Below are 16,128 nucleotides of genomic sequence, written 5' to 3' on the forward strand. Positions count from 1 at the left end.
CAAGTTATTTAACCTCTCTGAGATTCCATCACTCATATATTTATTCACTCAGCCTATTATTTATTGAGCATCTTGTATGTATCAGGTATGGGGTTAAGTGAATCCTGAGGAGACAATGGTGGCCAAAACCAGGCACTGTCCTTTTTCTCACGGACCTTGCAATTTATTCAACTGTAAAAAGGCATAGTGGGAATTCCCTGGCCGTCCAGTGGTTAGGACTCTGTGCTCTCACTGCCGAGGGCCCAGATTCAATCCCTGGTCAGGGAATTAAGATCCCACAAGCCACGCAGCTCGGCCAAACAAAACAAAACAAAATACAAAGGCATACTAATGCTGGGACAACTGGATATCCACATGCAAAAGAATGAAGTTGGATTCCTATCTCACACCATATAAGAAAATTAACTCAGAATGGATGAAAGACCTACATGTGAAAGCAAATCTATTAAGTTCCTGGAAGAAAACAGGCTCAAATCTTTGTGACTGTGGATTAGGTAATGGTTTCTTGGCTATGAAACCAAATGCACAAGTAACAAAAGAAAAAATAGATAAATTGGACTTCATCAAAATTTAAAACTTTTGTGCTTTGAAGGACACCATCAAGAAAGTGAAAAGAGGGACCTCCCTCGTGGTCCAGTGGTTGAGACTCCATGGTCCCATTTCAGGGGGCCCAGGTTCAATCCCTGGTCAGGGACCTAGATCCTGCATGCCGCAACTAAAGATCCCACATGCCACAACTAAAGATCCCACATGCTGCAATGAAGATCCCACACATGGCAGCAAAGATCCCGCGTGCTGCAACATAGCCAAATAAATAAATAAATAAACAAGTAACTATTTAAAAAAAGAAAGAAAGTGAAAAGATGCCAAGATATGGAAGCAACCTAAGTGTCCATCAACGGATGAATGGATAAAGAAGATATGGTATATATATATGCAATGGAATATTACTCAGGCATAAAAAGAGTGAAATTTTGCCATTTACAGCAACATGGATGGACTTGGAGGGCATTATGCTAAGTGAAATAAGTCAGACAGAGAAAGACAAATACTGTACGATATCACATGTGAAATCTAAAAACTACAACAAACTAGTGACTATAACAAAAAAAGAAGCAAAAAAAAATCTCCCAGTCATAGCCCTGGAGCCTCCCCATCTTGCTCCAAGAAAGACCCCAGACCCCACACAGAGGGGCTCCTGCTCATTCCTAGCCAGTGTCCTCTGAACTCCTCTTCCCCATTTTTACCTCCTTCCCTATAGCAAAACCCTCCCTGAGATCTAATTTAAAGTCTCTCACCTTGCAAACTGAAAAGTCTGCCTTTCGAGGAGGCCAGAGACGGCTGGGAGCCTGGCCGGAAGTCAGTTTCCTGGGTGGGAGAACACTGGCGGAAATCCAGACGGCTGACGTCACCTGGTCCAGATGGCGGAAGCCATTGCCCAATCAGAGGGAATTGATGCCAGCAACACACTTCTCTATGACTCTCTTACCCAGTTCAGAAAAACATTTTCCTCGACAGGAGGCAGTTGGGTAGGAGTGGAAAATGCCCTGGCCTTTGAACCACATGGCATGTTGACCGGGAGGCTGACCGGGAGGCTGACCGCGGCATCAACTGACAATGAACGTGAGACCCGACACTAGACTCGGGGTCAGAAGACACAAGTCTGGGTCTCTGCCACCTAAATCCTAACCTTTAACAAATCACTTTGGTTGGTTTTCTTAGCTATGAGTAATAATACCTACTCACAGAAGCTACTGTTGCATGGTGGAATGAGGTCATTCATGTGAAAGATTTCATAAACTTGAAGCAGGATGCCAATACAATATTCTGCCTCTGTGAGAGCCTTCCAGAGGACAGTGGACCCGGAGGAGGCAAGATGGAGAGTGATTACAGGCTGATCCTGGAGCCAGGCAGCCTGCACTGGAATGTGCAGCTGGGACACATAAGTTAACTTCTCTGTGCCCAGTCACCTCGTGGTCATAGTGGGGGGTGATAAGAATACCATCCTCATCACAGGGTTCTCGGGAGGGTGAAGTAGTTACTCTACTTGGAGCACATAGAACACTGCCCGGCTTGTGGCAGCACTCACTAAGACTGGGCTGGGATGATTATTCCCAAGGCCATCTTGTACACCTGCAGGCCCTGGGCTGGGCATTCAGCCCAATCCCAAGAGATCTTGTGAAAAGAGATTCTGGGAATTCCTTGGCGGTCCAGTGGTTAGGACTCCATGTTTTTACTGCCAAGGGCCCAGTTCGGGGAACTAAGATCCTGCAAGCCACGCAGCACAACACCCCCACCCCCCCAAAAAAAAGACAGATTCTGCCCCCACCCACAGTCCACACAGCAGGCAGAGCTATTTAGCTAAAATCTAACCATGTCAATTCTCTGCTTAACCACCCAAATCTGCCCCAGTCCCACTCCCACCCCCAGGTAAAGACATCAAACCCCTGTCATAGGCCCTTGAGCCCCTCTCCAGCCTCTCCTGATGCCCACTGCCTCTCATCAAGGCTCCAGCAACACCAAACTGCCTGTCGCTTCTCACCTCCACCAGCTGGCTCCTGCTGCCCCTCTGCCCAGCATGCCCTCACCAACCCTGCCTTTGCTAACTCCTAGTTACCCTTCAGGACCCTTAGACTCATGTCTCCCAGAAAGCGCTTTCTGACCCCGCCTGAGCAGAACCTGGTTCCCCCTTTCCTATATCCCTTGTGGGCACCTCCATCAGGCCAAATTGTATCCTAACTGTTCAGGTGACTGCTTCACACCAGACTGGGGGATCCTTGAAGGGAAAGGCCAGCACTGGGTCTTGCACATCTCGGTAAACTTAGCACGAGCACAGTGCCAGGCACACAGTAGGTGATCAGTAATGGTTGAGTGGAAAAACTGATGAGTGGATGACCAGGAACTAATAGAGCCCTAGCTTGTTTTGGCCACGCCACGCAGCTTGTGGGATCTTAGTTCCCTGACGAGGGATTAAACCCGGGCCCTTGGCAGTGAGAGCGTGGAGTCCTAACCACTGGACCTCCAGGGAATTCCCTGTTCAGCTACTTTTTTTTTTTTTTTTTTTTTTGCGGTATGTGGGCCTCTCACTGTTGTGGCCTCTCCCGTTGCGGAGCACAGGCTCCGGACACACAGGCTCAGCGGCCATGGCTCACGGGCCCAGCCGCTCCGCGGCATGTGGGATCTTCCCGGACCGGGGCAGGAACCCGCGTCCCCTGCATCTGCAGGCAGACTCTCAACCACTGTGCCACCAGGGAAGCCCTCTTCAGCTACTTTAACAGATGATGTTGTTTGCCTGGGATTGGGATGAGCATCTCAAAACAGATACAGTTTCCATTTGCCTCAGCCATTGTTTTCCTCAGAATCACCTCTGTCTGTGTCTCAGGCATCCTCTGTACCTCTCTCTTTTCCCTGCTCTTACGCTTTTTTCTCTCCTTCCTTAACACTTTGTTTCTCTTCCTTGCTCTGTGTCGTATTTCTATACCCTTTGTTGCTTTGTATCCTTTTCCTCTCATCCTTCTTTTGTGCTTGAGTGGTGGTGGTCTGTTCTCTTGCCTCAAGGGTTTTAGGTGGTTAGAGTACCCCTGGGTTCAGAAGAAAAAGAAGGAGATTTTGAAAGGCAGGAAATCAATCCTTATTGTGTGTCCAGAAGTTCCATACATTTTATTTCATATAATCTTAGTAATAAACTTATAGTACGGTATATCATCCAAGCAAGCTGGGTTATGCTTCTGTAACAAACAGCCTCAAAAGCTCAGGGGCTTTATGCAGCAAAGATTGATTTATTACTCCTGCCACTTATCAATGGTGGGTTGACTGAGGCTCTGCTCTGAGCCATCATTGTCCTAACCTCAGGACCTAGGTTGACAGAGCAGTCACTACCTAGAACGTCGCCATTTGCCATAGTAGAAGAAAGAGAGAATGTGAAAAAGCACAGCACACACTGGCTTTTAACACTTCCATGTAGAAGAGACACGTTTTAATTGGTCAAAATAAGTCACATAGCCATTCCTGGGTTAATTGGTAGGAGTTAAACGAGGTGGCGAAGTACAATCTTCCTAGGTATCTGGAAGGAAAGAGAGACTCACATATTGGTGAACAGGCCTGATAACCATGGTAGGTATTACTGCTCCCATTTTACAGATGAGGTGGCTGAGGCACAGGAAACTTATGTAGTTTGTTCAAGGACATGCAGTAAATGTCAGGGGTAGGGGGAGCTGAACCCATGCCTTTTGATTCCTGGGACAGTACCCTTGCCACTTCACGGGAGCTTTAGGATGCCTAAGCCTTGTCTACCCTTTTCTACCAGGTTTTTGGACTCTGCTGTGAAGACTGGTTTGCTGGTATGCCAGAGGCAAGATGCTAAGAAGCCCAGCTTTGGTCACCAACTTTTGCATCACATCTGGTGAGGGGCGTTGGAGTCTCTCCCCAAGGTGGGGTTTGGGAGGCTTCTAATTTCCAAGACAAAACCAGGTAGGTCACAAAACTTGGAGCACAGTCATTAGAAACCTTCTAGACAAAATTATCTGTGGTGATAGAAGTCAGAATAGCGGTTATTTCAGAGGCAGGCAAGAAAGGGGTTTTGCATATTGACTAGACAGATGTTTAAAGGAACCTTCTGGGGTGATACTATCTCGATCTGGATGGTGGTTAAATGGGTGAATACAAATGCAAAAATTTATCAAGCTGTACACTTAAGATTTGTACACTTTGCTATATGTCATTTATATCTCAATAAAAATGAGTAATAAAAAGAAATATTCTTCATCAAAATAAAAATATTTACTGTGCCAAAGATCCTATTAAGAGAATGAAAAGACAAGGTACCGAGTGGGAGAAAATATTTGCAAGTTATGTATTCAACAATGGATATGTATCCAGAATATATAAAGAACTCTCAAAACTCAACAGCAAGTAAACAGACAACCCAATTTAAAAAGTAGGCAAAAGACTTGAAGGGACACTTCACCAAAGAGGATAAAAGGAAAGCAAATAAGCATATAAAAAGTTGTTCAACGTTATTGGCCATTAAGGAAATGCAAATTAAAACCAGGATAAGGGACTTCCTTGGTGGCGCAGTGGTTAAGAATCTGCCTGCCAACGCAGGGCACACGGGTTCGAGCCCTGGTCCAGGAAAATCACACATGCCGCGGAGCAACTAAGCCAATGCACCGCAACTACTGAGACTGCGCTCTAGAGCCCGCGAGTCACAACTACTGAGCCCGCGTGCGCAACTACTGAAGCCCGAGTGCCTAGAGACCGTACTCCATAGCAAAGAGAAGCCACCGCAATGAGAAGCCTGCGCACCGCAACAAAGAGTAGCCCCCGCTTGCCGCAACTAGAGAAAGCCCGGCGAGCAGCAACAAAGACCCAACGTAGCCGTAAGTAAATAAATAAATTTATTTTTTTTAAGTAAATGTAATTTAAAAAAAACAGGACGAATTACCACTACAAATCTGTTAGAGTAGCAAAAAAAATTTTTAAATATTGACAGTGCTACCAAGCATTGGCAAAAAGGCAGCAACAGGAGCTCTCGTTCATTACTGGTGGAATGCAAAATCATCCTCTGGAACATAGTCTGGCAATTTCTTATAAAGTTAATACACTTACTGCACAAGTCAATAATCCCCTAGGTATTTACCTGAGAGAAATAAAAACATGTTCACACAAAAACCTATACACTGTATGCTCATTAGCCGCCTACATTTGTAATTACCAAAAACTAGTTAAAATGGGTAAATGCATTACTTGGCTTATCCGTGCCATGGCACACAATCCAAAAACAAAAAGAAAGAAATTATTCATGCAACAGCTGAGGTGAATCTCAAAGGCATTATGCTGAGTGAAAAAATCTGGTCTCAAAAAGTTACATGCTATATGATTCCATTTATGTGACATTTTAAAAAGACAAGGCTAAAGTGACAGAGAATAGATCAAAATAGCAAGAGGTTTGGTGGGGGGTGGGGCGGGCGGGAAGATGTGACTACAGAGGAATAGCACAGGGGAGTCTTGGGGGCAGTAGACCTGTTCCATATCTTGATTGTGGTTGTGATTAGACTCCAAATCCAGGGGCCAAGGAGCCCCATCTGCTTTGTTCACTCCTACACTCTCAGTGCCTGGGACTTAGGTACGATGTGCGTGCTCATGGACGCAGTGAAGGAGTGTTCTAGCTCCAGCCCTGATTCATCTTGGCACACTTCGCAGGCTAGTCTATATTTAGCTACCTCTCCAGCTGCCTAATGGACACGCCACAGCTGGAAGGCATCACTAATCCCCCTTCACAACCCAGGCCTGGGTCACAAGATCTCCCTCCTGGAAAGCAGAGTCTCCAGCTGTCCTGTAGTTTGAAATTTGTAGATATTAGCAATCTGATGAGTCATTTTAATTTTTGAAGTACATTTTTATTGTAAAAGTAACATTTGTTCAATGTTTAAAAAAAAACTGTCTCAAAAAAAAAAAAGTAGACCCCACCCTATTTCCCAGAATCCATAATTGTTACTAGTTCCTTCTCTGTCTATCTAGAAACATTTATGTGTAAATAAGCATGTATATCTCTATATATGTAATAGATATGAATGAATTGATCCACAGCTCTTGGGGCACATGTAATGTCCTGTTTCTGTACGGACTCACTCGTATCAAATCTGGCTTCCACCCTGCCCATCACTGATGGTATTCTAGTGTCTGACAGTTTTCAGACCCCCTCCCTTGGATCAAACAAGGAAGTCGAGGCTTCTGCAATCCTGAGGAAACAGATGAGCGTCTGCTCCTCTGGCCACCTGGTCAGCATTGCCTTGCTCCTCATCCAGGCCTCGGGGGTCCAACCGAAACAGACCACTAGGCTGGCCTGAGCAATTCCTAATTGCATAAGCATAGCATCAGCAAAGCTAGGAGAGAGGGAAAAAAGCATCAACTTTGGAAATTTGATGTTTAAGAAGAAGAAGAAAGAGGAGGAGGAGATGGAGAGAGCAGGAGGGAGTCAAAGTAATCAGGCATCTAGGAAAAATCACAAATCTATAGTACATCCTTAAAGCTGTTTTTGGTTTCATGTAGTTCTTTTATTTTTAATTACGCTGGGGGGGCAACATAACATTTTCTGTTTTTCTCTATAGTCTTGATCTGGCCTTACCTGGGGGCAGTTGTTGAAGTTCTGAAAATACCCAGTACAGAGCACCTGGGCGCAGTTCTCACGGATGCCGGCAGCCAATACCGTCCGAGAGGCTGCTCTTGAAAAGGCCCAGCTCTCCACATGTCCTGGAGAAACTGGATCCCCTCTTTTTTCTCTGAGTCCCCAGAGGTCCAAGCGCCATCCAAGAGGTAGGTTACTGCCTGCCTCTTCATCCTTCCCTTTCAGACCAGACATCCAGCACCTTCCAAAACCAAGGCCTACGTTGGTGTGGGCTTCCTATAAACCCCCACCCAGTCTGATTCTTACTTTTCTTTCTAAAACACACAAAAAAGCCAAACCGCTCAACGGTCAGGAAACCCACAACTTCAAGGACGCAAAGTCCTGACTACGCAGAGGAGGAAGAGAAGAATTCCTTTATTCCTTGTTAATTCTCAATAGATTATTGTTACAATAAATTCATAATAGATGGTTGTGCTATATAACATATTGTTTAAATTTTCTTATTTCTTCAAATATGCCTGTTGGGAAAGTTATTGTAGGGAGATCAATTAATAATCATTGATGAAATGTTTCTTGGATGAAGAAACCCATAATGGTCATAGTGTGGGAGATTTAAAGAAAGGAAAAGAGGATTCTTCTGAGAAATTTTAGTCCACTTTAGAAAACAAAATGCATACACTATCTGAGAAACTCTTTGAGGACAATGCAGGCCAGTGGATACTTATGGAGCATATACTAATAAAAGCTAATATTTGCTGATATCCTACTAGGTGTCAGGCACTGTACTAGCCCTCAGGATACCACAACCAACCAGATGGAGATGCCTCCTGCCCTACAGAGCTCAAAAGGACAGACATGAAACATATAGAAACGAGGTGGTAACTCTTAAAAAAGGGAGAGTACAGGCTGCCATAGGAATGCAGAGCCAGAGAACTAAACACAGGATGGGGTGTCAGGGAAGACCTCCCTTAGAGACAGACCTTTAAACCGAGACTTGCAAGTGACAAACCAAAATAGAAAGACATCAGGGCTGGGGGAGGGGAAGCTGAGTTTATTGCTTAACAGGCAAGGGAGAGCCATGTCCCTCAAGAAATGAGTCCAGTGGGTCTCCCTAAGAAGAAACTGAAAGGCCAAAATATAGATCCAAAAGGAGGAAGCTCACCAATAAAGCAGGAATTGAGTTCTGGTTTCTGGCTCACAAAGGGGGTTGTACACTCTACCATCTTCAGTTCTCAGTTCTCAAAAGACTAGGTGATTCTCAAAGAGGTCCAAGACAGGTCCTGTGATGCCTCAATGGACTCGGGTCAAAAGGGGGCAAAACCATATCTGCTTATTCTAAAGCTAGATAGATTTCTTCTTATAAAGACCCAATAGCAGTGGGGCAGGCAGAGGACGAAAGGAAGGTGATGGAGGGGTTAGATTTGCAAGAGATCTGGACAAGTTTGAGGAACCAAGAGAAATTCAAGTTACAGAAGCATGGGGGCAGAGAGAAGAGTGGTGCTTAGAGGATGCTGGTGAGATGGGCTAATCAAGAAAGACCTGGTAGGCCATATGCTATGGACTGAATTGTGCTCCTCAAAACTCATATGTTGAAGCCCTAAACCCCAATGTGACTATATTTGAAGATAGGGTCTCTAGGAAGTAATTAAGGTTAAATGAGGTCCTAAGGGTGGGGCCCTAATCTGATGGGATGGGTGTCCTTATAAAAGATACAAGAGGGTCTTCCCTGGTGGCACAGTGGTTGAGAGTCTGCCTGCCGATGCAGGGGACACGGGTTCGTGCCCCGGTTCGGGAAGATCCCACATGCCGCGGAGCGGCTGGACCCGTGCGCCATGGCCGCTGAACCTGTGCGTCCGGAGCCTGTGCTCCGCAACGGGAGAGGCCGCAACAGTGAGACGCCCGCGTACCAAAAAAAAAAAAAAAAAAGATACAAGAGAGCTCTCTCTGCCCATGTGTGCACAGAGAAGAAAGAGGCCATATGAGCACACAGGGAGATGGTGGCCACCTACAAGTCAAGAGAATATGCCTCAGAATTAGACCTACCTTGCTGGCACCTTGATCTTGGGCTTCCAGCCTCTAGGACTATGAGAAATAAATTTTTGTTGTTTAAGCCACTTAGTCTGTGGTATGTTGTTATGTTGCCTGAGCAGATTAATATACCATATTAAGAATTCTGAACTCAACATCAAAAAAAAATTTTTTTTAATGGGCAGAGAATCCAATAGACATTTTTCCAAAGAAGATATACAGATGGCCAAGAGGCACGTGAAAGGATGTTCAACATTGCTGATCAGGGAAATGCATATCAAAACCACAATCACCACATACCTGTCAGAATAACGATTATCAAAAAGACCACAAATAGCAAGTGTTGGCCAAGATGTAAAGAAAAGGGAACCTAGTGCTCTGTTGATGGGAATATAAATTGGTGCAGCCACTATGGAGAACAGTGTGGATTCCTCAGAAAGTTAAAAGTAGAACCATTATATGATCCAGCAATGCTACTTCTGGGAATTTATCCAAAGAAAACAAAAACATTAATTTGAAAAGATATATGCACCCATATGTTCATTGCAGAAATTATTGACAATAGCCAAGATATGGAAGTAACCTAAGTGCCCATCAATAGATGAATGGATAAAGAAGATGTGTCACACACACACACACACACACACACACACACACACACACACTGGAATATTACTCAGCCATAAAAAGAATGAAATCTTGCCATTTGCAACAACATGGATGGACCTAGAGTATGTTATGCTAAGCGAAATAAGTCAGACAGAGAAAAACAAATACTGTATGGTTTTACTTATATGTGGAATCTAAAAAACAAAACAAATGAACAAACAGAACTGAACAGAAACAGAGTCATAGACGCAGAGAACAAGCAGGTGCCAGAGGGGAGGTGGGTGGGAGAATAAGAGGAATAGGTGACAGAGACTAAGAGGTACGAAAAGTACAAACTTTCAGTTATAAAATAAATGAGTCACAGGTACAAATGTGCAGCGTGAGGATTATAGTTAATAATGATGTAACATCTTTGTATGGTGACAGATGACAACTAGACTTACCATGGTGATCATTTTGAAATGTATAGAAATATCAAATCACTATGCTTCGCATCAGGAATTAACATAGTGTTATAGGTCAGTTATAGGTCAAAAACAAACAAACAAACTCATAGAAAAAAAGATCGGATTTGCAGTTACCAGAGGCAGGGAGCGGGAGGGAGGGGGAATCAGATGAAGGCAGTCAAAAGGTATAAACTTCCAGTTATAAGTTCTAGGGATGTAATGTACAGCATGATAAATACAGTTAACACTATGGTCCATTATATATGAAAGTTGTTAGAGAGTAAGTCCTAAGAGTTCTCATCACAAGGAAAAATATTTTTCTCCATTTCTTTAATGTATCTATATGAGATGATGGATATTCACTAAACCTATTGTAATCATTTCATGTCGTACATATGTCAAATCATTATGTTGTACACCTTAAACTTATACAGTGCTGTATGTCAATTATATTTCAGTAAAATGGAAGAGAAAAACAGAAGACTTTTGAACATATTCCTAAAAGCTTGGTGGCAAGCCTCTGGGGCTTTAAGCAAGGGATAGACATGCTCACACTCAGATCTGGGAAGGCTCACTCTGGCTGAAACTCGGAGAAGGGATCTGACCAGGGCAAGACTGGAGGCAGTGAGATAAGGTAAGAGGTGGGGTAGGCACGCAGGATGGAGGTGATGGAGACTTGGAGCGTGGTGACAGGGAGGTGAGGGAAAGTGGAAAGACTGGAGAGATCTTTACAAGGGAAAATCAATGGGACTTGGGGGCTGATGAAGGAAGGGGGTGCTCCAGAGGCCCCCAAGGCACAGTGGAAAAGAGCACTGGGCTGGGAATCTCAAGATCGAGGTCTAATTCCCAATCAACCACCAGTCAACTACCCAGTGGCTTTGGCCAAGTCACTTTACTGCCCTTCACTGCTTTCGTTTCCTCATCTTGTAGGACGAGATAAGGCCTGTTGATCTTATGGTACCACTCAATTCTACTGTCCTCTGATTCTACAAAGTAAATGCATTACTAAGGACAAAATAAAACCATGGTGTCACCTCCCCCCAAGGTTTAAGGACCCTTCCTCTATGTGTTACTCAATACCATTGATCATCATATACTTAAAGATGTACTCAAATGTTGCATTTACTGGTCTGTCTCCTTCAGAAGGCTAAGTGCTCCTTGAGGGCAAGAACTGGGTATCCTGTACCTGGAACCAGGTCAGGCATATGGTAATTGATTCACTGTATCTGTGAAATTGACTATTTTGAAGTGCAGAGAGAACAGACACACAGTTATTCAAGAAGGCATCTTGGTGCCATGTATTGTGTTTTTTCTGTATCTAGAACACTGTGGTGGATGCTAGGGTCATCTGAATAAACAAGAAAGCCAGTCATGGACCTTACGTCAAGTCAAGTGGCCAAGACAGACGTTAAACACACGAGGACAAAAATTATGGTTTATTTCTAGTTGTGGCAAGTGCCACAAGGAAAAGTACTGGGTATTGTGAATGTGTAATAGGGAGACCTAACTGAGAGAGTGACCTTTATAATAATAAGGGTGAGTTGATTGACTCACAGAACTAGGAAGGGAAGAGAGAAAGAGAGGGGGACAGAGGGAGAGACTTTTAGGAATAATAAGGAATAATAAAAAGGAATAATAAGCATGCATGGAGGCCTGAAGCAGGAAGGAGTTCTGATGAGAATACGGGAAGGAAATCCGCTGGGATGGTAACGTTAGCTACACTGGGATTGTGGAATTTTGGGTACTTTTTATTTTCTTTTGTTTGTATACATTTTGCATTTCACAGATTTTCCACAACAAACACACGTTATTTTAATCATTGGAGGGGAAAAAAAACATTGTTAGTTTAAACAAAATAATAAAGGATGTGGGGAGAATGGGTGTCATGGAGGAGGGGGCACATTCCAGAGGGACTGGTGACTTAAGCGGTGAGTAATCCCTACGTGGGGGAGAGCACAGGCATGTTGATGGGGCTAGAACAAAAGAGCAGGGGTGACTCACGAATGATACAGTTGAAGCTGGGCCGCCAAGGTCCATGAAGGTGAGGCTGAAGAGTTGGGGGTGATATGAAAAGTCATAGTGAGCTACTTTCAAAGGGCCTGAGCAGGGGAGGTAAGCATTTTAGCAAAGGGGAGCAGGATGGGGAGAAACCAGAGAGCGAAGGAGTCTAAGAGGTCCCTTCGGGGCTGGTGGGGGAGAGCGGGGACCTGGTAAGGCCAGTAGTCCTACAACACAGAGTAGTTGGTCCTTTGTTACTTCACGGGCATCGAGGGGTTAGGCTGCCCTATGCTTTCTGCCCCACAGTGGAAGTGGAAATTGTGTTTTCTGAAGGTCCTTCCTGATCTGCAACCTCTGAGAAATAAACTGCTAGCCTGGGGACATTTCTAAAGAGATAAAGTCAAAAATTGGTTTTCGGGGGCAGAGGTGGCAGGGCACAGGCAGGATTTGGAAAATTGGGGCCTGATATAAGTTCTAAGATGTCCTCCCACCCACTCCTGATCTAGATAAGCACCCCTGCTTATCCACCCACACTGGATACTTGGCCAGGATTTCCTCCTGAGGCTGTGAAGCATTTTTAGGGCTGGGATGTGAGTTGGGGAGGGGGCGGAAATTGGCTCCCCACTCCCCTCTGAGCTGAACCTACAGGAACTACCTCAGCCACTTCCCTTCTAGGCTTTTCCCCCCTCTTCCCATGTGGTTCCCTCAGATCACCATCTGATTGCCCCAACAGAACTCTTCTTGGCATCTCCTCTCACCCCACACTGCTGACATGGGTGCTGCCCACTCAGAGAGATGAGGACCAACTTCGTCCTGGCTTTCTACCCAGCCCGGAAGCTGAGTGCAGCACCAGAGTCTGTGCCCTAGCCCTCTCCTGCTCTCTTGAGAAAAGAGATGCAAAATCATATTAAATAATGATATTAAATCACCATGTTAGATCAGTGTATGAAGTGCAGGACTGGTCAGTCAGCAGCTGAGGGATCACTATCCGTTGCCCCGTAGTTGGCCCTGGGCTACTGTGAGGATGGAGGAGACAGGGGCACTGAAGGAGCAGTCCCGCTGTTTGGAGGCATCAAGTTCTTAATAAAAGTAACTTCAACCCAGAAGACCTGGGTTCATGTCACAGCTGAGCTCTTGCTAGCCTAGTCATCTGAAGGGTAGCCCACTTACCCCTCTAAGCCCCGTAGTTTCTTCAACTGTGAAATGGTCGTGATAGCTAGTTTAGGATCAAATGATGCAGTGTCTGAGAAAAATAGACTTAAAAGGAGTTCTTCCTTCCACAGGAATCTATTGTGAGGCTATCACTGCTCAAAATGTTCAGGATATAAAGATAAAGAAGACAATCGTAACAGGCCAGTCCCCTGCCCTCAGGAAGTTCCTCCAGTTGCTGTTATTACTGATGACTGTTGAATAAATGGGGCCACTCATAAGAAGCAAATGGAGAGTTCTGACAGAGGATGAAAGGCTATATTTTCCGAAGATGGGTATCCTCCTCCGATACCCTTCTTATCCCATGACTGACACGCCAGGGTGGATCATGTTCCTTCCCCTTGAATCTGGGTGGGGCTGTGACTGCCGTGACCAATGGAGTAGGGGGAAAGCAATGTAGATCATAAAAAAGTGAAGTCATCAAAAGTATATAGTTCATGCCTGGTTCTCCTTCTCAGTAACGCAGACACCATGCAAGAGAGGCCCAATCTAGACCAAGGGAGAGGAACCGTGTGATTTGCGCTGAAGAGTCTCACTGTGGACTCGGATTACAGCTTAGCCCACATCCTTGCTTAGCTTCTTGGCTTTGCCATCTTGTTCCCCTTGCTCTTCTCCTCCCCGCATCAATCCCTTGGACAAAAGTTCTGTGCCAGGCTCTGCCTCTAGGTGACCCAACCTAAAACATCTATCAAGGCAGGTTCACTTGTTTACTTGTTTCTTGACCTCCCCAACCTGAAACTCCCTATCAGGTCAGCCATCAATCCTAACATATTTTCTAGCAAATGCCTCTCAGATTTATTTCTTCCTCCTTGTTCCCATTGCCCCCACATAATCACCTCACACCTGGATTGTGAAATTGGTCTCCTCTCCAACCTCCCTGCCCTTTCCTGTTTTTCCTTCCCCCCACCCAACATGACTCGCACGTAAACGCCAGATTAAAATCTCTTTAATGCCTTTGATCATACAGCTCCCCTACCCAAAAGTTGAATGCCTCCTGTTTCTAATGGCACTAGATAAAGATTCTTTTGTCTGCTTTCCTGGACCCTCACTGAGATCTGGCTTTCACCTTGTTTACTTAACCTCATTTTCCAGTATTTCTAATTTTCTATTCCAGCCAGCTCCTCCAAAATTCCACAAAGCACACTTATTCCCATCACACCAGCCCCACTTTCCCCTCCTACACTTTCCTAAACCCTGCCCATCAGTGGGAGGGCCACCCAGCTGTCTCCCAGTATCCACCCTTCCCTTCTTCTCAGTTTCCAGCTGGGCACAGGGGTGCCTGGAGTAAATAACACATATCCCAGCCTCCCTTGCAGCTGGATATGGTTAAATGACTTCACTTCAGCCTATTTCATATAAGCAGAAATGCTGTGCATTACTTCTGTCAATGGATTAAGAGGAAAGGATGTGTTTCTTTGCCCTTCTCTGTCCTACTGGCTGGAATGTGCAGCTTGGACAGCCATCTTAGATCATGAAGTAAAAACCATGTACTGAGGACGGTGAGGCAACAAAGTGAGCTTCTAGCCAAGCCTGAACTGCCAGCCTTGATCTAGACTTTCTATCAGAGAGAATGAATTTATATCTAGTAAACCACTATTCTAATTTTTTGTCTCTCACAGCTGAATCTAATCCTAACTGACACACATACTCAACTTTTCTGTTTGTTAGCCATAATGAGCTTCTGTGGCTCACAACCAAAGGAAACCAAATGCTAAGGAAGGAAGGTAAAAGCTTTAGAAAAATTAAAGGAAGCTGAGGCAAAGTGCACAGGACTTTAGAAAGACATTTCTAAATTATTACTGGCAGGGAAGTGACTACGATTATGTAAGGAGAAACTAGGCAAGCCCAGGCAAAATGCAGGGCTGGATTTTCATGCATTGTACACTGCAGAAATTATGGGCAGAGCGGATCTAATATAACTCTGAGCGTTAATAAGGTGGTTGAGCTGTACTTTGGTTCTGCTCACATCTTGTGAAGGGAGGAAAGAAGTGGATGCAAGGCTGAGCTGAGAAATATTTAACAACTGCCTGGAGGTTGGGGGGAGTCTAATTAGCTGCATTTCCAGTTTCCGTGGTGTAAATATTCCCAACAAGGTCAACTTCAAGCTACCGACATTATGTCAGTTGGCTCACAAAATTCCTGAAAGTATCACAATCTGCTCTCATGAGCTGCTCCAGCACAGAAGGGGGCGGTGAGGGGTGCTGAAGTGGCAATGCATGTAATGCATTGCGCCACAACAGTGAGAGGCCCGCGTACCGCAAAAAAAAAAAAAAAAAAAAAAATGCAGGGCTGGATTTTCATGCATTTCACTGCAGAAATTATGGGCAGAGCTGACCTTATATAACTCCAGGTGTTAATAAGGTGTTTGAGCTGTACCATCAGATGCTCATCACAGGGTTGGTTTTTTTTAAGCTTTTTTTTTTTTTTTTTTTTTTGGTTCGCAGGCCTCTCACTGTTGTGGCCTCTCCCGTTGCGGAGCACAGGCTCGGGATGCGCAGGCTCAGCAGCCACGGCTCACGGGCCCAGTCGCTCCGCGGCATGTGGGATCTTTCCGGACCAGGGCACGAACCCGTTTCCCCTGCATCGGCAGGCGGACTCTCAACCACTGCGCCACCAGGGAAGCCCTTAAGCTTTTTTTTTGGTAAATTTATTTATTTATTTATTTATTTAGACTGCACTGGGTCTTCGTTCCTGTGCGCGGGCTCTTTGTTC

The 16,128-nt window shown here is 45.0% G+C and overlaps 1 long non-coding RNA gene across 1 annotated transcript in view; it reads left to right on the plus strand.

The window, feature by feature from the left end:
* The window catches only part of LOC132527516 (uncharacterized), a 67,349-nt gene extending 53,473 nt beyond the window's left edge, over positions 1-13,876 (plus strand). The window contains exons 3-6 of the long non-coding RNA XR_009543019.1: positions 4,307-4,470; positions 7,110-7,314; positions 10,668-10,843; positions 13,491-13,876. This is a non-coding gene — a long non-coding RNA (uncharacterized LOC132527516). The remainder of the gene's footprint in view (positions 1-4,306; positions 4,471-7,109; positions 7,315-10,667; positions 10,844-13,490) is intronic.
* The last annotated feature ends 2,252 nt before the right edge of the window (positions 13,877-16,128 follow it).

This window comes from Lagenorhynchus albirostris, chromosome 10, assembly GCF_949774975.1.
Source record: "Lagenorhynchus albirostris chromosome 10, mLagAlb1.1, whole genome shotgun sequence".
Taxonomy (NCBI): domain Eukaryota; kingdom Metazoa; phylum Chordata; class Mammalia; order Artiodactyla; family Delphinidae; genus Lagenorhynchus; species Lagenorhynchus albirostris.